Consider the following 26,546-nt stretch of genomic DNA (forward strand, 5'->3'; position numbering starts at 1 on the left):
GCTCATGTGAGAGTGGAATGAGAAAAATGATTGCTGAATCAATTAAACCCATGTTTCTCAGACTAATGAGCTGTGTCCATTTGTTGTAGTGATGCCCTCCGTATTTTCCCACTTTTTGAAGGCAGTAGGTTGCAGACTAAAGCTAAGTGCTCCTTCCGTCTGCCTAGGTCAAGATTGTCGTATTAAAATGGAGTTGTCCATAAAAATAAATTAAAGACACAAATCCCTCTAGCCCATTGCCCTTTCTGTAAAACTAGATAACCTGAAATTTGTAGACAAAGTCGTTTTAAAGGTAAGCACAAGAAAAATTGCTGTGTAGAATGAAGGTAACAGCTACCCAATCTTCAAGAACTTACTGACACAGAGGTAAAAATACCATTAAAATGACCTCCTGGCGTATTGAAACATAATATGGACTTATGAATTTAGCATACTCTCCTTGGAATATGCACCTTACTACTAATACTGCCAGACAGGAATAAACAGGTTATGAAAGCAGCAAATCTTTCAGCGTGCAGGTAAACCACACGAAGAGTCAACCGTTATGTATTTTGAGCTGTTAACATGATCAAACCTGAAAACTTCTGCGCATGGAAATGCTTTGGTCCCATAGTGTATATGTTTTTACAGAAACAGTGTAAGTGTACCGAAAAAAAGGGAAGAGAGAAAGGGAAAGGTGTGATGGGAGCATGAAGGAGTGGGCTGGAAAGTGAAATTGAATGGGAATATTTCAGAGAATAGGTCGGGTGCGATATAGAAATTAGATCCCTAATTGAAACTGCATCCGTAATTAAACTTGCAAGCTGATGATCCACAGTACTTTGAGCCAAGGAAGCATTTTTCATAGATGTCCCCCCCTAACTGTAACAACTGACCAACCTGAGTTGTAGTTGTATGGCGCACCAAGGCCAGAGAAAGTCCACCTTGCTAACTCCACATGATACAAAAAATGAATGGACCGTATAGGAAATGGGGGGACACCTGCTGAACGATGACTACAGGTGAAAAGGATAGAAGTCCAAGTAGACCCCAAGTTGAACATGAGTCAACAGTGTGATGCGGCAGCTAAAAAGCCAATGCAATTTGGCTGTATCAATAAAGTAGTATCTAGACAAGGGAAGTAATAGTGCCCAAGTTTATGCTTTGGCAGGCCCCACTGAATACGGGGCACCACAATTCAAAAAAGGGATGTTGAGAAACTGGAGCATGTCCAAGGAGGTGGACTAAAATGGTGAAGGGTCGGGAAACCAGGCCTATGAGGAATAACGTAGGACCTGGGGATGTTTAGCCTGGTGAAGCGAAGGTTAAGAGGTAATATGATAGCCCTGTTTAAATATTTGAAGGATGTCATATTGAGGAGGGAGCAAGCTTTTTTCTGCTGCTCCAGAGACAGACCGGAATTGGGATGCAAGTTAAAGGGAAAAAGATTGAGAGTTCTAAATGGCAGGGGTTGGACTGAAAGGCCCTGTGGTGTTTTTTCCAATTCTACGATTCGATGATGCATTTACTTACAGTCTATTGCCATTTCAACCAAAATATAAAACCTTAATTTACAAACTCCTACCCAAGTGCTTCTACATGAAGAGCCTGTCTCTTTCAAATTGCACTCTATATTTTTCCACCCATGAATTGCCCCCACATGCAAAATAACTTTAAGAAACATAAGAAGGCACCCAAAACAGCATACACAAAGCACCTCCACTGCAAAACAATATTCCTCACCAATTATTTAACATAGACTGCACAAATTTCGCTCTTTCATTTACCGTTTTCTTGTTCTTGGTTCCCTTCAAGGCCTGGATGACCCTATCATGAGATTTTTCTAGGGCAGGTGAGTGTGACCTGTCCAATGGCATCCAGTGGCCTTCCATGGCCAGGTGGGAATTAAACCCTGAACTCCAGTTTGTAGTCCAATACTCAAACAATGTACACCACATTGGCTCTTCTGTTTCACTTACTAAATAATATCTGTATTAGATATTAATTAAACTACTTTCTCTCCTTCGGTGATGGGAATATGAGGTAAAGTAATCGATTCATGTTTAAGAAAGGAACCAGTGTGGCTTACATGACGGGCTAAAACAAAATGAAAATATTCATTGAAATAAAACCATTCCACAATAGCTCCTTAGGTACAGTAGGTGGCACCTTTAATCTTTCTTTTTGCCTTTTGTGCAGGCGGTTAACCGAATACGAGTAAATATACAAGAAATAAACAATCGTAGCAATTCACATAATGCATGTAAACAAGTGAGTTCATGCCTAGCAAACATTTCTAACTGGTGTAATTGAAGAAGGTAAAAAGAGCAGCCAGCCAACACCCCATGGACAGATTAAACTAAGGCATGCAAAACTGTAGCAGGTTATGCACTCTTGGGAACTATAGTTCCCATCTTCATCTTTTGGGACAATATTTGATGTTTTGGGAAACCATAGTAATATCTACTCGTAATTGTGTATGGACAAGCTCTTCCCTTAAATACCATTTGAGGTGAGTTAACATCATAACATTGAACTGAGGCTTCCAGGCTCACAACCACTTTAGTAATGTAAAGCCTCCTCCAACAACGCCTCGAAAATATGCAGTGTGGAGAAGGTTGTGTAGGTAGGCCCTGTCCCAGTAATTCTTCTGCTTCTGTCCCCAGCCCTCGGTATGTTGGCAATGGGTCTAAGAGTCGACAACAATGCAGAATTGTGTAGATCATTCTATCTGGTTGGGGAAGCGGATTGAATGAAGTGCGGGAGGGGTGATAAACATTGCAGATAGGCCGACGACCAGCGGAAATGGGGGAAACTACGCTACAGGTGCGGGCACACGACAGAATTAAGGCAGTGGGACACGGTTGGAAAACGGGCAGGGCTGCAGACGAGGGAAGCCGGGAGCTGTAGTCTAATGTTGTAATGAAGGAGTGGGAAATCTGAAGAAAATGAGGAAGAGTGGAAGCAGGATGAAGATGGAGTTCACGCACAAAGATTGAAAAAGAAGAATGCAAAGTGAGAGTAACAGAATGTAACAGGAACTGGAACAAAACTAGGACATCGGCGGATAAGACTATGAGAGGGCATCGAATGAACAACAAGAAAACAACATGGACTGATGTAAAAAAAGGGACAGACGGAAAGACTAGCAGATGGGTATTACAAAATACGAAACCAGAAAAGACAAAAACGAAGATCCATAAAGGTTGGTTGGAAATCCCTAAAGGTGTGTTCTCGAATCAGTGCAAAAGGAAACATCCATCTCCTTCGAAAAGACGTGACATCCCGTTTTCAGGAGGGGTTGGTGTGTGTGAGTATAGTTGCATTGTATGTGTTGTTGAGAGATCATGCTGTAATATAGTAGATAAGGTTAATAAATGTTACATGAAAGTGGAATAAACCAAGATCGGGTTTTCCAACAGGCCTTATTGGAAAGTCCTAGAGTCCTAGGTAGCGATATTTCTCTCTGGGATAAAAAGTAAAAAAGCCTGTGTTGGTGACCCCAGAGTTTCACTGATAGAGGGCGAAATATCTCACAAAACTGCAATCCCAGAATTCCATAGCAGTGAGTCATGGCAATTAAAGTGTCATCAAACTCATTAATTCGCATTGTACATGTAATCTATGTGAACAGGAAGCTAACTTGATAAGGCGCAGTAGGAATTGATATGAGCTTCAGGATGACCTGCCACCAGCTGCAAATGTGTAAGCTACTCTATATGACATACTTCCAACCTAACTTAGGAGACTAAGATAAAAAACACACTGGCAAAGAATTGATCCAGGCTGAGACCGCTTTAAACGCTCGGCTCAGTCTAGGGAATCCTGGAACTGTAGTCTGTTGTGGAACTAGAACTACTCTTCTGACAGGGAATGCTAAAATATCTCACGTACGACAGTTCCCAGAATCCATCCCCTAACAGTGAGCCAGGCAGTTTAAAGGCGATCTCAAACTGCATTATTGCTGGCGGTGTGTTTTGGGCCCTAAGAAGTTGTATAAAAAGAAAAGCTAGTTCAAGGGCAAAAGCTAGTGATATACATTGGGTTGGTTGCATTCTATCATGCAATGTGCATGCCGTTTCACACACACACACAGAACAACACACACACACACCCAGACCAACACAACAGGTGTGTGGGAAAAGCAAGTTGCAGAAAACGCTATGTATGAGAAAACTGTATAGCCTGTACGGGGTTTCCTCCTGGATTGTAGCCTTAGACACAGCGTCTCATTTTGAATTCTCTCCGTTGTAAAAGTTGCAGCAGTTCTGCCGAGAAGCTAGCATCTTAGAGAGAAGGCTGGATTTAGAACATCACATCCAAAGCTAATAGACTGAAAAAACCAACACATTAGTTTCTAGCCAATCTTTTCCGATGTGCTACGTTTCAATTACGAAGTATGTTTAACTGCTTGGTGGAAAAATAAAATTCCCTTCCTTTGCAGTCAGAAGTACTACAACCCAGGAAGAACCTGATTGATTTTCAGAACACATCGCTGGGCTTTGTACGAAATGTGGTGGGGGAAAATGGCACTTCAGATGTTGCAGATTGCAATTTTCTAATTGTGCTCACCATTTGAAATGAATGGGTAGGCTGCTTGCGAAATGCAGGTCCAAAAACTGAAGATTCCCTACCCGTATTTTTAAGGAAATGGAACTCGGTCTCTCAGTAGAATTCTGCAATGAGAATCAGGATTTCTGAGGTAGTGGCACAGACTTGCCACTAAATGTCACCGGCAGCAGGTCAATAACATTTCATCTTTTGACACAAATTCTAACGCCTTCCCAAGAGCAAGGAATATGTTGGCATTTTGTCCAGTTCTCAGTGTGGTTTCTCAGTACAAGTAATCTATTGTTCTGTTATGAGCCTTCAAGTTGTTGCCTAACTCATGCAACGTCAAGCAAAACCATAATAAAGTTTTCTTGGCAAGTATTTTGTTCAGTGCGGTTTGGCCTTTGTCTTTCCTTTGAGCTGAGAGAAAAGGACTTTTCTAAGGTCACTCAGTGAGTTTCCATGGCTGAGTGAGGATTTAGCCCTGATCTGGAAAGTCAAGTTTGTTGGAACCACAGTGAGCCCATACAGACAGACCAAAAATAAGCTGCTTCGGGCACACTTTTGAGGTATGGCTTTTAATGATTCAGCGTCCTAAAAGGCCAGAAGCCACACCAAAGCCCACACTCTCCAGGCCTAAGGATTGGAGCAAACAGCGGTGGTGCAGCTTCTGGTCCTCTTTAAGATGTGTTGGTGTCATTTAACAGCATACCGCCAAAGTGACCTGAAGCAGCTTTAATTTTGGCCTTCTGGAGGGACCATATATCAAACTGGTCTCTCAAAAATAATCCATAACTGCGGCCAAGCACATGCAGATCATGATTTTCCTCCACCATTTAATGATATTATTCGCGGAAATTGCTAAACTGGCTTCAGTGAAAAGCATGGGCTTGATATAAAAGTTCGGCCTGTGAGTGCCATTCACATTCAGTCAACCATTTGAGGCGTCACTTCACCATTAGAGGCAATGTGTACATATGAACACCTTTATGCTCTAGTAGGACAAACTATACAGAAGGTGGTGGCTGGCTTTAATAAGATGGTTAGTACAGGTTTTGTAGGATCGTGTAGAATGGTCTCGAAAGGCAAAGCGCACTCTGTCCACTGAGTCTGTGGATTCAGGGATGATGGTGGTCATCGTCGGCACCATCAACCATGTCATGACAATGCTCTTAGGTCATCTCCGCTTACTTTCTGTAATAAGGAGGAGCCTAGTTGTGCAGTGTTACAGTAATGCAGCCACTCACTCATATCCACAAGGTTGTGAGTTCCAATCTCAGCCGTGCATCCTTCATGATGGCTAAATGAGTACCCAGTTTGTTGGGGCAATTAGATTAGAGACTGCCTTTTGTGGTTTAAAAGTGGTATATAAATGAAGGCGCTAGTGCGGACTGCTAAACGTAAAAATTGGATGTTTTCAATATAGTGGGTGGGTGAGGAGCATGGTGACATGGATTTGCCTGTAGTTCCCAACCCCTTTCTGTGGCCCTACAAATCCCTCACCAGCTTGCCCAAGACCCCAAGGAGGAGCTGTGCGTCACCACATTTTTAATGGCTCCTTAGAAGCAATCTCCCACCTAGAGAAACTACAATTGAAAGGCAAAGGCTGGCAGTGGCAATTATCATCACGCAAGATTCTCAAATGCAAGGCAAATATCCAGAAGTTGAAAATCCAAAATCCAAAACAAAACCAAACACTGCTGGTTCCAAGCTTTTGGATAAGGAGACTCAGCACTATAGATAGATGATAGATAGTTAGATAAATGGAATGGATGGATAGATAACAAAAGTAAGCCCTTGAGCTATTGACTAATCTGGAAAATGGGGCTCTTGACTGCTTGGCGTTGCCCACCTCTGCATTATAGTAACTGGAACTGTGATTAATTACTAATTTTGCAAAGTTTCATTTCAGTATTAAAATATAAAAAAAGTAATATTTAATATTAAAAGCTGTATGAAAATAAATATAAAGTTCCACTTTCCCCATGAGAGAATTGTTGCAATTATAAAATGATAGAAAGATACAGAATCAATAAGCTGAAACACAAGTAAAATGAACTATGAATTACATCTGCTTCTCTATTACAATTGATTTAAAGAGGAATTCCCCTAAAGTCACTGTGTAAGTAGCAAAATCTGCATATAAATAGTAAACGTGTTAGTAATGTGGTTTTCCTTTGAAGTGACGAAAGTACCACCATGGCACTGGAGGCAGAGAGATCGGTTGAACACCTTTGGTGTTATTCTTGCCAGTGACAATGGAATGACCCACGGAGGACAAGTTTCCCATTTGGGAAACACTGCTACTCAACTGAATGCAATAATTCCAATTAATGAAGGACTAAAAGAATGCATCGGGAGGCCATTCCTTCTTCTGGGTGCGATAACTTTTTTATTCTTTGGTCATCCTGAATGTGATGAAAGATTCATTAGATAACATTAACCGGTTATCTGTCTTTATCCCATCGACCCAGCCACCCAGATTACAGATAATGGAAAGATTACTTGTTTCAATGGGCATCAGCAGCTGAAGTTGCTTGTGTTGCTTGTACTGTCTGCAAAAAAGGAAGCCGTCTGCTGCCTAGTTTACTGGCGTGGCATTAGTAGTTTGAGTGTTGGACTACAACCTGAAGAACCAGGGGTTGACCTTGCTCAGGGAAGACAATGGCAACCTCCTCTGAACAAATGTTGCCAAGAAAATCCCATGATAGCTTCACTTCACAGGGGTTGCCATAAGTTGGAAACAACTGGAAGGCACACGACAATAACAACAAACATTACTACTAGGATTCCTAAATTCTCCCTGAAGTTCTTAAAAGATTAAGCAGATTAAAAACGGAGATGGAGATGTCAATTGTCCACAAAGTTATGGTAGTAAAATTAATTTTGGTCCAACATGTGTTTTTTCATGTGTTTCTTATTCTTTGCTTGTGTTCTAGATGGTGTTTCATCGTGAACATTTAGGGGTCTTGAATTTGGTCTGTATTCAGGTCAGTAGCTATTTTCTTAGAGGGTCACAATGCAAAGGTGTATATTTTGTGTGTGACAACAATTGGTGTCCACTCCAATAGTAGTTTTGGAAAAGAAAACTATTGCCACAGACATTCCTTGAGGTTGTCCAAGCTCACACAAGTTCTCCTGTGATCCATCACTAGATGAGATTACTTTTGGCCCTTTTCTGATATCTGGTAGAAAGGATATGAAAAACAGCTGATAAAGATGCACGTTCTACCTTTAAAGAAGGCCTGTGACAGACGGCCAAAAGAAAGCTGCTTTGGGGTCTCTTTGGAGGTATGCTATTTAAATGACGCAGGGCCTAAGAGTCCAGAGGTCGCGCCAAAGCTACACTCATTCCGAAGCAACTGGATGAAAGCTTGGGCAGCTTCTGGATTGCTGAGGATGCATGCATCATGTAATAGCATACCTCCAAAGAGGCCCGAACAGCTTATTTTGGGCAGTCCTGTAACAGGCCAATGGTATTTTGATGCATGTTTTGCACTGCATCTTTGGTATCAATGGGAAACTTGATTAAGCAGTACACGGCCATGTGTTTTTTCATGCAAAGGCTCCATGTAGGTTGCTAGTGTTGGTGCCTTCAGGTTGTTTATGATTTAGGATAACCCTAAGGTGACTCTATTGCAAAGTTTTTGGGGTAATATGTGTCAGAGGCTTTTGCGTTCCGCTGAACCTGGAGAGCGTGATTTGCTCAAAGTCACCCATGGGGTTTCTATGGCTGAGCAGGGATTCAAATCCTGGACTTCAGAGTGGTAGAGCCAACACTAAAAATAGTACACAACGGGCTCTACTAACTAACAATAGGCCAGGAAAGGCAATCAATTCAGAGAGCAAATGCTGACAAGGAGAGCAAGGCAAGGCTCCCAGCTATCTCCACATCTGTTTCCTCTTGCCAAACATCTTGTGCCCCTAAAGTAGCCTCATGCAACTTGTGTATCTGGACTTCCTCCCACTGGCACACTGACAGCTGATGTAGCTGCTCGAACGCCCCCCAGCTGCTTCTCTGCATGAAATAGAAAGAGGGCACAAGTTTCTGTTCACCTCAAGCAGGCAAAATGGTTCAGGCTAGCGTATGTGCTAACTGCAAATACTCTTTACTGAGTGTGCCACACTGGGGACAAGGCTAATCAGATCCTGTAGTAAGTGGGTTTTTTAATGTTTGGGGGGAATTGCATTACTAGCCTGAATTTTGTTATTTTTGAGTTCTTTAGATTAGAAAAATAATAATTTCAATTGCCTTGGATTCTTGTGCCTCTGTTTGGATGAAACTGGCAGGGGGCCCATGCTGTCCTTGTCCGACTATAGCAGGAACGTCACTCCCACAGCTCCAAAATGTTACTGGGACTGATGTGACAACTTTTTGGGTCATCATAGTGACAAAACTGTGAGGGTCAAATTTTGTGACCTTCTGGAGCTTCTGGTGGCAACTGAAAGTGGCAGGAAGAGCTATTTGGCTTCCAGAGCAGGCACACCCTGACAGTACATGAAGATAGTCATTACGTAGGGCCCAACCACTAGCTGCTAGGAGATATCGTCCCAAATCTGATCTATGGACACTCATAAAATAGGGTGCCATAAGCCAGGACTCCAACAGGGACAAATGTAGGACCAAATATAGGACAGAAAACTTCAAATGTAGGACTTGATTTTATAAATGGGGACAAGTCGAAAAAAATTGATGATTTGTAAAAAAATGGTAATCTAAATGTATTCTAAGGCATGATCAAAAATGGAGGCATGTTGGCCATTATTCCTAACAAAAATAGAAATCAAGACAAGGGTGTATAAGTTTAAAAATAAAAATAATGAGAAAAATAGCAATATAAAAATTAATAGAATAAAACCAGAGGGTCGTTCTCCTAGCTGCCCCAGCCCTTTGGAATGCGCGGCCCAACAGAGCTCCGCTCGTCCACCCAACCCTGGCCATTTAGGAAGGACCCTCAAAACCTTCCTGATGTCCAACAGGCATTCCCCGAGTAAATATCCTGTGGGGCCCTCCCTCCTTCTTTCGTGGCCAAGAGGTTGGGCTTTGGCTGTGACTGTTGGGTTTGGTTTTAAATATTTTTATTTGGAATGTTTGTATTTTAATTATGTTGTGAGGAGCCGCCCTGATCGGAGGAAGGGCGGCATATAAATAAAATTTTATTATTTTTATTTAGTTTATTTTTATTATTTTAAGAATAAAAAAATTAATAAAATCCAAACAAGAATAATAAAAATTAATAAATAAAAAACAAGCATTAAAAATTAATAGAAATAAAAACGACAAAATGATAAAAAATTAATCAATAAAATAATTAAGTATTTGATCTTTTTAAAAATAGGTAAAAAACCAAAAAAACATGCAACCTAATGGCCCACTGAACTCGCGTTCCTCCTCCTCTCCTCTGCCCCTATTCTTTTCGGTCTGCCTTTCAAGAACCCTTCCTCCAGCCCTTCCTCCTCCTCCTGCTCCCCCCTCCATCTGCTCCCCCTCCTGCCTTTTTATCAGGCTGAGAGATGGTTGCTGGGCGCAGCGCGGAGGAAAGCAGGCAAGAGGCGCGCGTGCGCCGGAATGAAGCGGGACAGGCGCGCGCGCGCTGAGGGCCCCTGCTGAAGGCCCCCCGGGCCAGTGCGCGCCGAGGACCCGGCCCCTTTGGCCAGACGACCATGGGGCTGGCTGGCCAAAGCAGGGGGACGAGCTTCTGCTTGAAGAGAACCTGCTCACGCTGGTATGAAAACCTGGCCTTGCGGCAGGAGTCGCGGTGGCGGCGGCACGACTGCTGTCTGAGAAGGAGGAGGAGGCGGAGCTGGAGAAGGAGGTGGTTGGCACTGCCCATAGTCCCCCACCACTCAGGAGAGCAGGAGGAGGTGGGTTGGGCGCCTGTGGGGCCGGCCGTATTAGCAGCAGTGGCAATGGCCGCAGAGCGGCCCCCAACCGGGACCAAGGCAGGGCTGAGGGCCAAACCGTTCTGTGACCCGGGAGGGGCCCACAAAAGCGGGTTTGTCCTTCCCGGCGGCCAACGGTTATGGCATCCCTACCCAAAAGTCATGCCATTAAACGTGCCAATTGAGAGCTGGTTTTGTCTTGTTGTGTCATGAAAATGCGTGTGTTTTGCAATACAGGAATCAATCGGCAAACAGCTTTAAATTGGTGGGATAGACAAAGTAACTGGCCACAAGGATTTGTACTGGTTTGACTGGCCACCCAAAGGGGCCTCAGCAAGAGAACCTTTTATCCGGAAGAAGGAACCAGTGGGTCAATATAATGCACTTTCCACTAAATGCATCTGAGAGTAGACTGAAGCCGACAAAATGCTGCCAACTTCTTTTTATTTAGTTATGCCTCCAAGCTTCCTACAAAGATTTCTCTGCATTGGAATACAGTTGTTAGTCTTCTTCCCACACACGCAATCCCTTTCAGGTCTTTCTCTCAGCATGCTTCTGCACCTTTTGCTGACAGAAGGCCATCAGTTGCACAGAAGATTCGAAGATTGTTGAAGCCGCAGCTTCCCCCTTTGCAACGGCCTCAACAACTACAATGGACCGCCGCCCCCCCCCCCCCCCTGCCCCCCCCCCCCCCACTCTAATGGCCCCCCGCCACAACCGACCTGGCCCCAAGGGCCCCCCCCCCCCCTCCCAGGCCGCCCCCCTGGGCTATGGCCCCCCCGGCCGCCCGCCGCCCCCCCGCCCCCCCCGCCCAATGGCCCCCCGCGCCAATGGCCAACCCCCTGGCCCCCCCCGGCTGGCCCCCGATGGCCCCCCCCGCCCCCCCCCGGGCCCCCTTCTTCTCCCCGTTCATAAGAGCTCATGTTTTTAAAAAGCCTGCAGAGCAAAGACCAAGCTCAGCCTTGGACTTCCCCAAGCCACCTCAGCTCCTTTGGCTTCCTCAAAGGGCGAGCTCTTGAGAGGGCGACTAGAAAAAGGCGCTGAGCAATATGCCTATCGTACCCTCCTAGTTAAAAAAAAAGGTTAGAGGAGCAACAACAAAGACCAGACGAGACACCAAACATTGGGAAGGAGGAGGGGGAAATATGGACACAACATTGGTAAGTGGGCAATCTTTTTGTCCGACGTGTGTGGCATCCGCTTAAATGGGCAGTGTCATTCCGGCTCTTCTGCTACAAGGTGTCTTTGGTTGATTGTGCCATTCCGTGTAAGTTTGCGTATGTGTGTCGAGGTGAGATGTCGTTGTGTGGCTTCTGATTTCTACTACGCCTACTACCTTGTCCCCCTCTTTGTCCTGTGAGCTCGTGGCATGATGCATCTCTTTCTTTTTTTTCCCTTACGGGTTCGTCGTAAAGACCGGTGGAAAAGACGAACAGCGGTGCCAACATCTGGGTTTGGCATAATAGGCCCAGTGCGAGGAGGACGCAGTGCATCTGTGTTTTGGGCGGGAACCCTTTTAGAATGACAGGACTGACTCCACAGGAGAGAGAAAAAAATGCTCTAAAAGCAATATTCTAGATTACACTCTGAAGCATAAAACAGTGGTACAACCCAGAAACAGAGGTCTGATACACCTGAGGCAGGTATACCTGACAAGGGGTTCCCTTTGGATCCCTGGTCAGGCCCTTGTTTAGGGACACGTCTCAAACGCCCTTTTGAGTTGGCAGTGCAGGCGAGCGGTTGCCTGAAATTGGAGCCGAGAAGGAATTTTCCCACGTTGATCCAAAATTGGCCCAGAGGAGAAAGCATTTTTTTGCCTTCTTCTGGCACTGTTTTTCACCCTTGAGATGCCGGCATCTTGGTTTTGCAACTCAAGAGGAGCTCAAAGAGGGGTCTCTGGGGGGCTCTTTCCTTAAGAAAGGGTCCAGCCCAGGGAGACGCAGAAGTTAGAGGCAGGTCTAGTTTTATAACAGAATCAATAAAGTCTGTTTGTTGAAATGTATATATAGTTTTGTCGTTTCGTCGCTTGTTGCATTTGGTCATCTGTCTTCCTGGGTTCTGAAGTCCTTTCCCATCTGTTCTTAAGACTCCACTCTTAGATGAGTAGAGTCCTGCAAGCTGCGAAATGAATGGATGCAGCCAGGATGTTTAAGCTGCAAGCCTATGCACAACTCCTGGGAATCTGGAAGTAAATCATCAATGGGCCAAGACTTGGCTGTTTACAAATATAGATTGAATGGGTTCACATCTAGGTGGGACTAAGAATTTAATGTTGGTTGGTCCTGCTGTTTTGTCTTGTAGGCCGTGCATGCCAAGGTGCTGGTCCTTCATTGTAACCATCTATGGCCATGGAAGCTTTTAGCTGCTCATCGAAAACCACGTGGCTGGCTTGAATTTTGTTAACCTGCCCCTGCTATTACACACAAACCGTTTGTTCTACATGATCAGTATTAGTAGTATAAATGTCACAAATCCTTGTTGCAGTGAGAATTTTATCTCCTGCAGTACATTTTTTGATAGTAAATATATTGATGGGCATGTAATTTTTCTACCTTCCTGCTGTTTATTTGTGAGAAATAAGCTCCTTTTTGCCTTAAAAAAAAAAAAAAGGACAAAAGGTACTAATTTTCCTCCTGCCATCCTTAGCATAAACATAGAGTAGGAAAGAGTGTGTTCATGAAGAAAGAAAGCTCGGAAGTTTCCATGCAGAAGGATGGAAACTTATGTCTTACAAATCTGGATTGAACATCTACTACGCTTCCCATACTCTGTTAACAGGGAATGGGCTAGCTGGGATGATTAGACCTGGAGACCATAGATTTCCACTCTCCACCAATGCTGCTCTATCACTCTCCAGCAGGAGTACCCCTGGGCATGGTTATCGGTAGTGTTCAACAGAGCTTAATAACTGAATAGACTAGAAAGCTGGGCCAAAGCTAACAGAATGAAATTTCACAACACGGAGAATGGTAAGGTTCTTAGGGGGGGGAAATAAAAAATGGCACAGATATAGGATCATGGGGACACCTGGCTGAATAAACTATTGTGAAAGGGAGCGAGGAGTCCAAGTAGACCACAAGTTGACCATGAGTCAACGGTGTGATGTGCAGCTAAAAGACAGGGTGATTCTTGGCTGGCATCAATAATAGTATAAAAGTACTTGTTGTACAAGGTCATATCCTCCGCTCCACAATTTTGATTATTTGTGTCTGTGACAGAAGGCCTGCACATTGCAAGAGATTTTTGTAAGTGTTTAGGAAAAGTCCTGTCTCCACAGGGGACTAATTCAAGAGGGCCCTACTATTATGCAAATAAGGCAACTAGTTTCCTACACAGAAACTGAGGGCAGCAGTTAAAACACTCTTTGTCCCTCTTTCCCACCAGCTGGTCCGCCTGAAAGTCCCTGGCCAGTCCATCTGTTGGAGACCAGGGTTTCGAGATGAAAACTAGAGACAGCTTCCCTGTACAGTGCACCCGCCAACATATATGGGCCTGGCCATCCATGGATTTCAAGCTCAAACGCGGATGACAAGCCATGGCATTAAAGGGTGTGCATACAGCATAAAACAAACAACAAGACTTGAAGTCCTTGTTTTTCCCCCATACACTGGGGGAGGGGGGCAGGGAGTCCAGAACAATCTCCCCAGTATACAAAGGATCCCTTGCAACACTTTTAATGGCTAGCGAGATGAGGCATTTCAGCAGGTGTTGCATGGCAAAGAAAAACACCTGCTGAAATAGCCACCCTGAATCCTATTTTGGGAGAAAGGCAAGAATAAATCCAATATATACAGTAGCACATAAAGTCCCGCTTCCATAAAACTATTAAAGGTAAATAGAGCCCATCTATCATTTTTCAATCTGGCAACTCTACAGAGGATAGAAGCTATTGCACCAAGAGCCAGGACGTAGCCAGAGTTTAGGAAGGGTGGGGTTCAAACTAAGTCCAACCATGTGAGATGCTGAGAGCCCCCCCCCAAGACACAAAAAGAGGATCGACGTTTACCAATTGAACAACCTCGATGGCACCAACTTTAACTTCTGTTATGGCTTCGTGCTAGGAATCTTGGGATCGGTAGTGTATGAGGACCTGTTGAGGTCATCTGTCAGGTGCCACATACAAACACAAATCCCAAAGCATTTCACACATGGAGCCAAGGGTCAGTTTAAAGGGGCAATCAAACTGGATTATTTTTTTCAGTGGCAGATTCAACTGAGTCTCCCTCTGAAGTGTTTACGCAGATAAATTCAGCCTCGATGAAGCAAAGTGGCAGCTGCTCGAGCAATGAGCGGCGCCACTCTGTTCATGCTCGGAGATCCTCGCTCATGCTTTGAGACATCTGTAATGCCAACTTCTAGCTGAGCGAGAACACAGGCTGCATCCACACATGCCCACTTACAAGAGGTTTTAATTTTGACACACCACACCTTGTTAATTCCAAGACGTATTATCTATCTATCTATCTATCTATCTATCATATCTTCTATCTAGCATAATATTTAATTCCAAGCCATTATAATACGGTTCCTTTCGTTTTTTATATTAAACAAACCCCTTTGAGAGAATCCTATTTGGGAGAAAGGCAGATATAAAATCAATCAATAAAAAATTACAGTGCAATATCAATCATGCAGGCTTGCATTATAAGACCTTAATAACCTTTTATACATTTAAAACAATAAAATCCAGTAGGCTCAGAGTGCTATAGAAAGCGAATGGAATCATAGAGTTTGGAAGAGACCCCTAGGAAGGGCCATCCAGTCCACCACCATTCTGCCGTGGCAGGAACTCCCATCAAGAGCATCCAACAAATTATGTAATGGGGTTGTCCATCTCGTTGTAGAAGACATACTAATAGATTAAATGCATGGGAAAATCACCAACGTGAGTTCGTATATTGGGAGAAAGAGATAGAAGAAAATAACAACGACAACAACAACAAAACAATATCTGGTTAGTGTATTTTTGTGAGCATTTAGCCTTCTTTGCCAGAGAGCCCTCTGGTGGCACAAACATACTACAAATCCCAGATTTTCCATACTTTAAAGGATTGTTGAACGGATTTATTTCTGCAATTGCAGCTTATTAGACTGCAATTCCCAGCAGTCGGTGGTCTGCTGGATGATGGGCCTGCAGTCTAGCAGCATTGCCTGGGAGCAGGGCCATAGACTCCACACCGCCAGGCATCATCTTAGAGTTGAATTCCATATATTAATTAATAATTAATCATAAAATCATAGAGTCGGAATAGACCCCAAGAAGGGACCATTCATCCACCCCATTCTGCCATGCGGAAACTCATCCATCAAGCAATCCCCTTGACATGCTGAAAAAGGGCCACTAACTGTAGTTTTGTTCGATTTGTTCTTTTAAAAAGAGAAAAACAAGGCTGGAAGGAAACCGCTTGCTTTTTTGCAATCACAGACCCTCCTCTTTTTTGTGGTTGTTGCAAAAATCCAGAAATGAAGTTGTTGAAACAGAGTCCCAAGTCGCAGGAGAAAATGTCCAGAGTAGAGAGATCGAGTTCCGTTCTCGGACTTCTGAACCTAATTATTCCAAACTTCCAAACCCCCAAAATGACCCTGAAGCATCTGTCCTGACCCCAACCTCAAAGATACTGGATTCCTGAAGGTTTTAGATCAAGTACTGATTATTGAATTATTCAAGGCAGAGGGGGTCTCAGGTTTGCTGAAGCTAAACATTATTTAAAAATATTGTGTCATTAAATTAACCATGCAGTCTATGTCTATGAGATGCAATATGAACATACATGGATCCCACCCCAGTATATCCCATTAGACATACTGTAATAGAAACATACAAAATCTGAAAAAACTCCAAAATCCAAAATAATCTAATCCTCAGCATGTTGGTAAGGGTATTTATTATTATTATTATTATTATTATTATTAAATTATTATTATTATACTATATTGCACTTGGATATGAACTGCTGACTGCTAAAAGTTAGAAGTCACCTTTTCTTTCTTTATATTTCCTTTTGAAGCTTCCTCCTTTTCCTTCCTTCATTTTTCTTTCTTCCTTTCTCCCCTTCCGCTTCCTCCCTTTCTTTTCTTCAGTTCTCCTCCCTCCCCTCCCTATTATTCGTCCTTCCTTTTTTCCCTGCCTTTCTACTCGCCTGCTGCAAAAGCACAAGGAGGAAGGGGGAGGAGGAGAGTGGAAGCGGACCCGATGGAAACGAAGAAGTTTCAAAGAGCAGGACTCCCTCCCAGTCCGCCTTTCTCCCCTCCCTCCTCTCTGACTGCAACTGATGACTCAAGCTCCGTCCTCTCCCTCCCCCCTCCATTAAAACCAGGGAGAAACTCGGAGAGGGAAAAGGAACTTTTGTTTTGTCGTTCCCCTGTTCCCGTCGCCGAGTTCTCCGTGGTTTTAATGGAGGGAGAGGGGAGGAAGGAGCTTGAACGCCCCCAGGTCTGATAGGGGGTTTGAACCCCCACCCCCCCCCCCCCGCTCTCCTTTGCAGGAGGCCAGTGTTGATCCCCATAAACTAGCCTCTTGCTCACAGAGGCATGTTCACTCATTGTTTCAGGTTCGCGGTTGAAACAAGATTTCAGCTGCCGATGAGGAGGACTTTCTTACATGGAATGGTGTGTTTTGGTGTGACATTTTTTCCTTTGCTTCAAGCAGCAGCACAGTGGCAGAAATCACATCCACATTAAATCTGTCATTGTAATATGCTGCAAAGGGCAAACTCCTTGCCCCCTTGTGCTCCTAACCGTAGCCAAAAGCAAATACAAGATCAAAAGGATGTGATAACATCTAATCTGGATTGATGTGGGTGCAAAATGTGTTCTACCTGGCGAAAGCTCCATGTCATCATAAACTGACCAGAAAGATGGTTGCACAACATTTGTGGTCCAGGCCGCTTACAGTATGCTGACTGATTGTTTCCATCTTCTGGACTGTGATGGGAAAGTGAGTTATGATGTTATCTGCTGATCTATAACTTGGCGCATAAGCTTAGAGTATGCACAGCACTTTCGTCTGATCAAATTAAATCTCTTAACAAACAGCTTATTGCAGAGCTTTGAAGAATAAAACTATCTATTACTTTTGAAAAATAAATGGCATTTTAATGGAAACATGGTATACATTCTCACTGAAATGCAAATAAAATAAAACAGTCTAAATACCCACCACCAAGTAATTATTCTGTATTTTATAGACTGTTGCAGCCTGCAGTGGAAAAATACTACGCTGAGTGGATGTGGATTGATCAGTGCGGACAGCATAATGGCAAGGGAGTTTCACAGCTCCCACTCTCCTCCAGACAGATCTGTTTTTTTAAATCTCACTTGAACTTGGGCAGGGCCATTACAACGTCTGCTGGGAAGAAATTCAATTTATCTTGATCCTCCATGGGAACGTGTTTCCTTATCACTGCAGTGAGTGACAATATGTATCTAAGATCATTATATCAGATCAGCCTCATTAGCATGTAACAAAGTACTTTGCCTTTCTTTTATTTCTCTTTCACAACAACACACAAACTTCTCAAGGGAACAACAGTAAGGCAATTCAAAGGGCCTCTCCCCTGAAATGCACCGTTTAAGGACTGGAAACAACTATTCCTTCAAAATGTGTTTGTGTTACTTTCTGAATGAAAAAAGGATGGAGGCCCAACAAACAAATTCAGCAGTACCTGTTCTTGTCAACAAGCTTCTCTGGAGGGATGGAATGAAATGTGTGTGTTCCAATTCTAAATCTTAACCCTTTCCTCAAAGTGGACTTCACACAAGCAAGGGATGGGCAGATGATGGAAAGACAGTATAGGGCAGCGAACTGGGAATAGAAAATCATTTAAAAACTAATGTCCAAAATAGAAACAACGGGGTGCGGCCTTCTTTTCCTAAAAAGCCTCTAGACAACATCTCATTTGCACGGCAAATACTCACCCACGCTAGGCCTCACGGTACTAGTTCCAATGGTTTTTGTCGCAAATGAACCACGAGGAAATTCAATGGATTGATTACTATGTTTTTCAGTTCCACTCATCTCAGAAGATATAGAGAGTGCAATCCTTGGGCTTACGCGGGGGAGCCATTCTGCTCCCCCTGGGCATAAGCCAAATAATGAGCAATGCTCAAGCCCCATTCAAGTGAGTGCCCTTAATAAATACGGATGTTTTTCCCACAATACAGTGCAAGGGAGATCAAGCAAAGGGAAGAGGAATGTTTGTACAAAAACAAAATGATCCGAACATTTAAATAGGGCAATAGGGCTAAAGTACTTTAGCACTTTCTATTACTCCTGCATAATAATAAGAAGACTCAGTGGGCCAGTGGGTGAAAATGAATTCTGAAATGGCATGAGTGACATTTGATCAATTGGAAGGGGAGGAGGAAGGACACAAGGGAGGGGAAGGAGGAAAATTCAGGTATTTGAAGAAACCATTTGAATAGAATATCTGGTAATATGCAGTAAACTGAAACTGAGAGAGCTGGAGAACTCTTCAAATACTACAAATATTTGTTCTTACAGTATTTCCTGGTGCCTAACCGATTTATAAACATAATACATATACTTATTTTACAGTGTTTAAATTTTATATTATAACCCTCAGTCTTTATATTGTTAAGGTATAGTAATTAAAACATTGGCCTCAACCCAGACATCCCTTGCAATGCAAGTTTTAAATATCTGCATGGGGATCCTGCTGCTGACTAGTATTCTCTCCTCCAGCAGAACTAAAAGCCACGGAAAACCACCCTTGCAAGTGGCATTCCCTGCACTGTGGGGAGCGGCAGACGTGGAAAGGCATCTGCTATGCCCCCATGGCTAGCCACAAAATATTGCAGCAGCATTGAGGCCTCTGGAAGAGCCCAGCAGCTTTCAGCACTGGCTGTGATAATTTTACATCTGGCAGTGAGGAAGTGCAAGAATACCCCCTCTTTGGACCTGCCTGCTTCCCACAAACAAGGGGGGTGGCTATGCAGAGCGTTCCAGGACTTTTTTCATATTTGGTGTTTTGTGGTTTTTTGTGGTGTAGCTTTGGCACTGTGGTGGTTTGGGGGAGAGGAAAGAAGGTAATACCAACCCCTGCAGCTCCCTAAAAAACATTTTGCATGCAATAAGGGAACCAGAATGTGCTCAAGACAAAGGTGATTATGAATATAGACATTTTACAAGAAATATTCAAAATATATTTTAGATGGTTAACTTCGGCATATATATCAAGGGATGCAGTGTCCTTAGTGGTTTAGAATGCCAAATTCTGATGATCAGAAGGGTTGACAGTTCAAGGCCCGAGTGGCTGCATGAGGGGATGAGCCTCCTGTCACTAGTCCCCAGCTTCTGCCAACCTAAGCCGTTGGAAAGCATGCAAATGCAAGGAGACCAGATAGAGTACCACCTTTGGTGGGCAAGGTAACAGAATTCGATGGAGTCAGGCTAGCCACATGACCACGGCAGTTGTCTTTGGGCAACACTGGCTCTTCAGTATAAATGGAGATGAGCACCGACCCGTATAGTTGTTACGACTAGGCCATTCATGTCAAGGACTACCTTTTTACGTTACCTATATTAGATTCACTACTTTTATATTGTTAGATGAACTACATTGTGGAGCGTGGCATTTTTATTGTCCTTCAGATTTTTATTTTAGGTTGTTAGATCTAACAATTACATACACATATTTTATATTGTCAAATTGGACTGTTAAGATTTGTATTGTCCTACACACATTGGTAGATATAACAAAATATACAGAAAGCCTTACTAGATAAACAGGAGTTAAATTGTTAGATGAAAAGACATGTTTATGCTAATGTTCTCGTCCCAATTAAGCAGATTCAGTATGTTAGAAAAATCGTGGTAGCATTTTAGACTAACTGAAAAGAAAAGAATATGGTAGCATGAGCTTTCTCTTAGACGTCAGTTTGCTTTCCTCAGATGCTTTTTTAAATATAGTAAGACCCATCAGTCTGTTTCCAAGTTTTCAAATAAACCTTGCAATCCAATAAAAAGATGAACTCGACGTGGAGAGAAATCTTTCATTTCTAATATACCAAGATATTTAATGGTACAGATGTTTTTTTCTGTTTAGGTAGGATCCAAAGACATGCCCAAGATTTTTCTCTTGCCAGTGGGATTATATACTTGCTCTGATTTCCTCCAATGAAGTTATCCTAGACTGCCTAGATGTAAAAATGATAAGTCAGAACTGTTTTGCTCAGCTGGAACGGAAATATCCAGCGTTCATCTGGAAAGGGATAGGCGATATGATTACAATCCAATACACTGGAGGCCACCATTCCCAATCCCTACCCTAAACTGTTGGTCAGTATAACGATAACAAGGACTGTCACACGTAAATAAGAGGCGATTGTAAACTTGAGGCTATCTTCATCAGTCTCTGGATGAGGGTGGGTTTCCACAGGTTGTCAAGTATGCACATATGAGTATCATCAATTCCTGTCCAAAAGGAAGAAATCATGGTGCGTTTCACTTCCACACAACACGCTACATTTTCAACAGAGAGAAAACTGGGACAACTAATCAGTGTGGCCCCAAGAATGGCAAAATATATTAATGAAGAAGGAACACAAGCTAGGAAGGAAAGCTGTATTTGCACTTCTGCTCTTCTGAGTTATTGAAGTCCCACTACTTTTTTTTGGTGTGCTTTTAACTCAGTTTGCACTAATGGAAGTAAACTGAGGGACAATGTAGGAAAATGAATATGACAGGAAAGAAAGCGGGGACATTTTAAAAAGGAGGCTGAAAAAGAAGGACAGAAAATTAAACCAAGACATTTCCTGCCCAACTGGAACAGCCTGGAGAGTGCACACTTCCTGGTGTAACTGCAGGTTAGTGTTAAAGTAATAGATCCCACCCCCCCCCCCCACCCCCCCCCGTGAATGCATTATGATCTGGGATTGCCTAAAAAACTTACTGGTGATCCAAACCCACAGTTGTTCTATTCATTCACAATATATTAGGAATTACTTCCAGAGAGTAACTAAGATTGACAGTATCTTCAGAAATGTCTCACGGGGCTGACACAATACTGTAGCATTCTGTAAGATGACGCCTGTTTTCCTAAGCTTTAATTTATGATATATCTCCAAATTGATGCCTCTCCATCAAAAGGAAGGCAGACAAACGTTTGGGCTTGGTAGGTGTCAGGCTACATAATTCAGAAGAAGCAATAATCTAAAGCTAGTAAAAAAGTAGAAGAAAGAGCAAAAACTCTCATTGATGAACCAGGTTTCAAAATGGAGTCTGCATTTATCGGTAGGCGTGGGCTTGTAGCCCTTATTCATTTCTGGCCTTAGTCTTACTCTCATTCTACTAAGTTTCATTCAAGCACAGGTATGGTGCACTGATGGCAGCGTACAAATATTCTTCAACTGTACATTACAGACTGGGAACCAAGCTGATAAATGAACCCTCAAAATACTACCGTACAGAGCCCTTTTCCTACATTACAAATCCTGGCTCATTAATCCCAGCAAACAGCCTTGTGAAGAGCTGGGAAATGATTTTAAAGAGGCTGAAAGTTGAAAGAGGAAATCAGCACAAAGGCGCAAATGATTCTGAAAAGCAAGAGGGAGCAATGAGTCTGCAGTTTCACCAAACACAACAAAGTAATTTCATCTCATTTACCACTTGAGCTGGTACAGCTCTACACCCACAACAGTAAACAGCATTGTAGTGGAAGCAGGGCAAGAAAACCCAAGGGCTGGGATTTTGTGGTGCCGTTGTGCTTCCTTTCCTTCAGGCTACCCTGTTTCCCTTGAGCTTTGCTGCAGTCCTCATTGTAACTGTGGATGGAGCAGAGAGATAGATTTTCACAGCAACATTACACATAACCCTGTTGTTGATGCAGGGCTTCAAGTCATTTCTGATTTATGGTAACCCTAAAGCGAACCAATCATTGGGTTTTCTTGGCAAGATTTGTTCAGAAGAGGTTTGCCATTGCCTTCCACTGAGGCTGACAACATGCCCAAGTGGGCTTCATGGCTGAGTGGGGGATCAAACCCTATATGTAGTGTAGTGTAGTCCAAAACTCAGACCAGTGTGCCACTCCGTCTCCTTTGATCCAAATAATCCCAATCCCAGTCTCAATCTTTTGTTATCCCACATTTTCAGATGCTTTTAAAACATCCCAGTTTCACTCTCCTTCTCTCACTTTCCCCCTTTGTCCTCAATTTCCTTAATCACTGCAAACTGAGTTCAAAATGCAAATGTAGTTTGCACTCAGTTAAAGCTGGGGATGGAAGAGGACATGAGAGTGGAAGAGAAAAGCAAAGTGCTGCATCTTCTCCTCACTTGTGTCTTCATCCTCATTAGTAATTTTTGCCATGTTGATCACACTCCGGTGTTGCTTGGCCTCACATGTCCTGATTTTCATCTGTGAAATGTTGGAGTATGAATTATATTATTGTTGTACAGTAAGTCACATTATTTCAGGATAACTTCATATTGAACCAAAAATGAAAGCCCATTTGTTTTACATAAGAATGTCTCGTTCTAAAAATGAATACTGTTAGAACTGGTTAATGAGACAATAGAACTGCCTACATTTCTGTACTCTGCTTTGGGGCATGATCATTTCCCAAGTTAAACACTCATAGTGAAAAATTTTCTGCTGTATCACTGCCAGGGAGAGGAGAAAGTAGTGACCACTACTGCCCCCCCCCCAAAAAAAAACCCGGGGGAAAAAAGACTGTTTAAAACTCATATTTGAACTAAGTCAAAAAATTTACCAGAGTGTAACTTGAACGTTTCAAGGACCACAGGAAATGTAACATTATACACTGTGTCGCTTTCTTCCATATAACACAGTCCCTGGTCTTAGCTTTCTTTAACTGGAATGGGAAAAATACTGTCTGTTATAGAAAGCTTTATTTAAAAAACAAAATGGCAAGCACTACGTTTGGAAAGATTGCATGGTTCCAAGACATTTGCCAATAAAAATTCCAGGGTATTTTCTTTCCTCTATAAATAACGAAGGAAAAAAGCAAAATTGGCAGGGACACAGACAGAGGCAAAAATCCCAACTCAAAAGATGACTGTGTTTGAGTAAAGCAATTCATTATTATCTAAAAGGTGATAAATGATAAATTCCAACTATTTTTCTTTATTTTCTTCTCCTATAGTATCTTCCCATTGGGAAGGCAAAAACCAAACAAGTTGGTTGATGGAGATTCCCAAAAGAGAAACATAACTCTATAAGACATTTTGCACTAGGCTTTCAGAGATTAATCTTTTTTTAGAATAAAAACACACACCTTGTCCTTCGTGTAGCCACACCTCATAAAAATGTTTGAGCATGATCCCATTCAAATAGGCTTGCCATATCCCGCCTGGGGGTGGGACTTTCCCGGTTTGGGGCGGGTCCACACGGTCCCGCCCCGGTTTGGCCCCGCCCCGGGACACCCCCCTTCCAGCGAGGGCCTGGAGGCTGGGGCTTGGGAGAAGCTCTCCCAGGCCCCTCCGGAGGCCCTGGAAGCGGCTCTGCGGTCGCGGAGCAGTCCTCCGGGGCCTCTGGGGCTTGGGAGAAGCTCTCCCAGGCCCCTCCGGAGGCCCTGGAAGCGGCTCCGTGGTCGCGGAGCAGTCCTCCGGGGCCTCTGGGGCTTGGGAGAAGCTCGCCCAGGCCCCGCCGGAGTCCTGAATGCGGCTCGCGAGCGCGGAGCATCCTCCGGGCCTCTGGGGCTTGGGAGAAGCTCTCCCAGGCCCCTCCGGTGGCCCTGGAAGCGGCTCCGCGGTCGGAGCTCCGGCTGTGGGGTCCTCCAAGGCCTCTGCGAGGCCGAGGAGGAGGCCGCTTGCCACCGTGGCGATGGCCGTGATGACAGGTGGCCCCCACGCTCCTTCCTGGCCTGGGAGCAGCCCGAGGCTTCCTCCCAAGCCGGGAAGGAGAAGGAGGAGAAGCTTCAAAAATGTAGGACCTTTTTTTTTTTAATTTCCTGGCCAGGAAATTTTTAAAAAATGTCCTACATTTTTGAACCTTGTCCTACATTTGTCCCGGTTCGGAGGTCCTCTGCTATGGCAACCCTACATTCAAATGAAGCACTTCTGAATTTCATCAATTTAAGTGGGAGAAAGTTCAGTGTGTAAGATCAATATATGCACATCACAGTTCAAAAGAGTGCTGTTTTTGGAGACTCTCCCCTCTCTTATGAACTTGTCAGTGTGCTTTGTGCCAGACAGCTTCTCTCAGTTGCAGACACAGCTACAATATTGGTATTATTTAATATTTTATTTAACATTTTTCTTCTACATCTCCTACAGGAAGCTTGGCATACAAGCTGATTCTCCCTAGTTTTGATCCTCAGTTCCATTTATGACATAGATTAGTCTGAGAGCTATATTGGACCATAGAGTTCCTCCCTCTTTTATTATGCTCTCGTTGCAGCAGGGTGGAAGGAGATTTTGATTTTTTTAAAAAAGATGTGGAGAGATTGAAACTTAAGACACATTAAAAACAGTTTTATGCCTCAGATGCCAAAATAACTTCACTGGCCTAGGGTACTATGCACTTTGACTTGAGGAGTGGGCAGAGGATCCATTTGCTGCTCTTTCTTAGGAAGCAAAAGACCACTGGAGCAATGATGAAGCAGTAATACGTATACTTTCATCCAGAGCATAATCAAGTAAATAAAATCTTGAAAGTTTTTAAAGATATATGATAAACATTTTCAAGTGGGATAGCTGAATCAGTGTGTTTAGAGTCATTACTGCTCCTCTTCCAAATGCTGCAGATGGATAAGGAGTGAAGAACTCTTGTCCTCATAGCAGGCTTTTATGTTCTACCAGCTGTACCCAGCCATGTGTTGCTGTGGCTCAGTCTGGTTAAATGGGGAAGAAAGAAAAGAAAAAGCACATGTTTCTGAAATATTTAATTTCACAATGCTTGTGGGTATACAATATTTTTTATTGTTCCATTGTCTGTGTAGATATAGAGATTGTGTGGTTTGCCAACTCTAGAACACACAACATATAATTTTCCAGGTGAGAAGCAATCTGTGTCTAGATCTAAACCACACAATTCTAAAGATTGGCCCTGAGCTTTGTTGATGGTGACTGTAAACAGCAATCAAATATTTAGTATAGTGTGTGTTGCTGTTACATCCAACAGATGGTGCTGTTTTTCAAAAAACATATTTTTACCTGTCACAGGTGTGACATCTATATAATAGTAGGTATACATACATAAAAACATGTATGTATTCAAATGGAACATTGTGTCATAATTTCAAAGCAATCTGTGAAGAACTTTCGGAGATTTAAGATTTTGAACAAACTGACATTTATATTTTTATTTATATAAGAAGATAAGATATAGATGTACTGTACTTGCCAAAAGGATTTGTATTATACATATAGGTGACATTGGTTAGCAAGCAAGACATCTTCTGTTCAAACAATGACAGGCCTCAGGCTTCAACAAATGCACCTTCATGCTGTAACACTGGCTATATGGTTCTAGGTTTTCTTTGAAACAGAACTCTGGACTTATAATTGGATATGTATTATTCACCATGAAATAAATCTGTTAGTCTTTAAAAAGGCCACAGGACTTTGTTGTTTTTCTGCAAGACTGACGTGGTTATCACCTTGGAAATGGACAGCTTGGCAGTTTCAAAATGGATAGTGGCCCTCAAGCTGTGAAATGTGTTTGGTACAGGATTAACTGAACAATAGAAGTGATGCTGAAGATGCTGTGGAAAGAAATTGCTGAACAAAGACAACTTTCTAGTTTCTTTGATACTCTTGGGTGATTTAAGCAGTGAAGATTAATTCCCTAAAGCAAGTTAAATAGATTTCCAGCATAGGATCAATGTATAGTAGTGGTAGTGGCGGCGGTGGTGGTGATTATTATAGGCCCCATACAGACAGGCCAAAATAAAGCTGCTTTGGGTCACTTTGGAAGTATGCTATTTAAATGATGCATGCATCCTAAGAGTCTGGAACCCACACCAAAGCCATGCTCCAGTCCTAAGGCATGCATCATTCAAACAGCATACCTCCAAAGTGACCTGAGAGTGCATTTCATGTGTGCATGTTCCTATCCAACTCAAGCAAACACAAACACAGAGACACACTACCACCATTCCCAGGAAGGCTGAACTCCCCACATGTCCCCCATCCACCAATTCTTTCTGTAATT

General features: G+C 43.1%; 1 protein-coding gene across 3 annotated transcripts in view; it reads right to left on the reverse strand.

Moving 5' to 3' along the window:
* TPK1 (thiamin pyrophosphokinase 1) overlaps positions 1-26,546 on the reverse strand; it is a 376,531-nt gene that overhangs the window by 5,331 nt on the left and 344,654 nt on the right. The window lies entirely within an intron of this gene.

This window comes from Sceloporus undulatus, chromosome 6 (assembly GCF_019175285.1).
Source record: "Sceloporus undulatus isolate JIND9_A2432 ecotype Alabama chromosome 6, SceUnd_v1.1, whole genome shotgun sequence".
NCBI lineage: Eukaryota > Metazoa > Chordata > Lepidosauria > Squamata > Phrynosomatidae > Sceloporus > Sceloporus undulatus.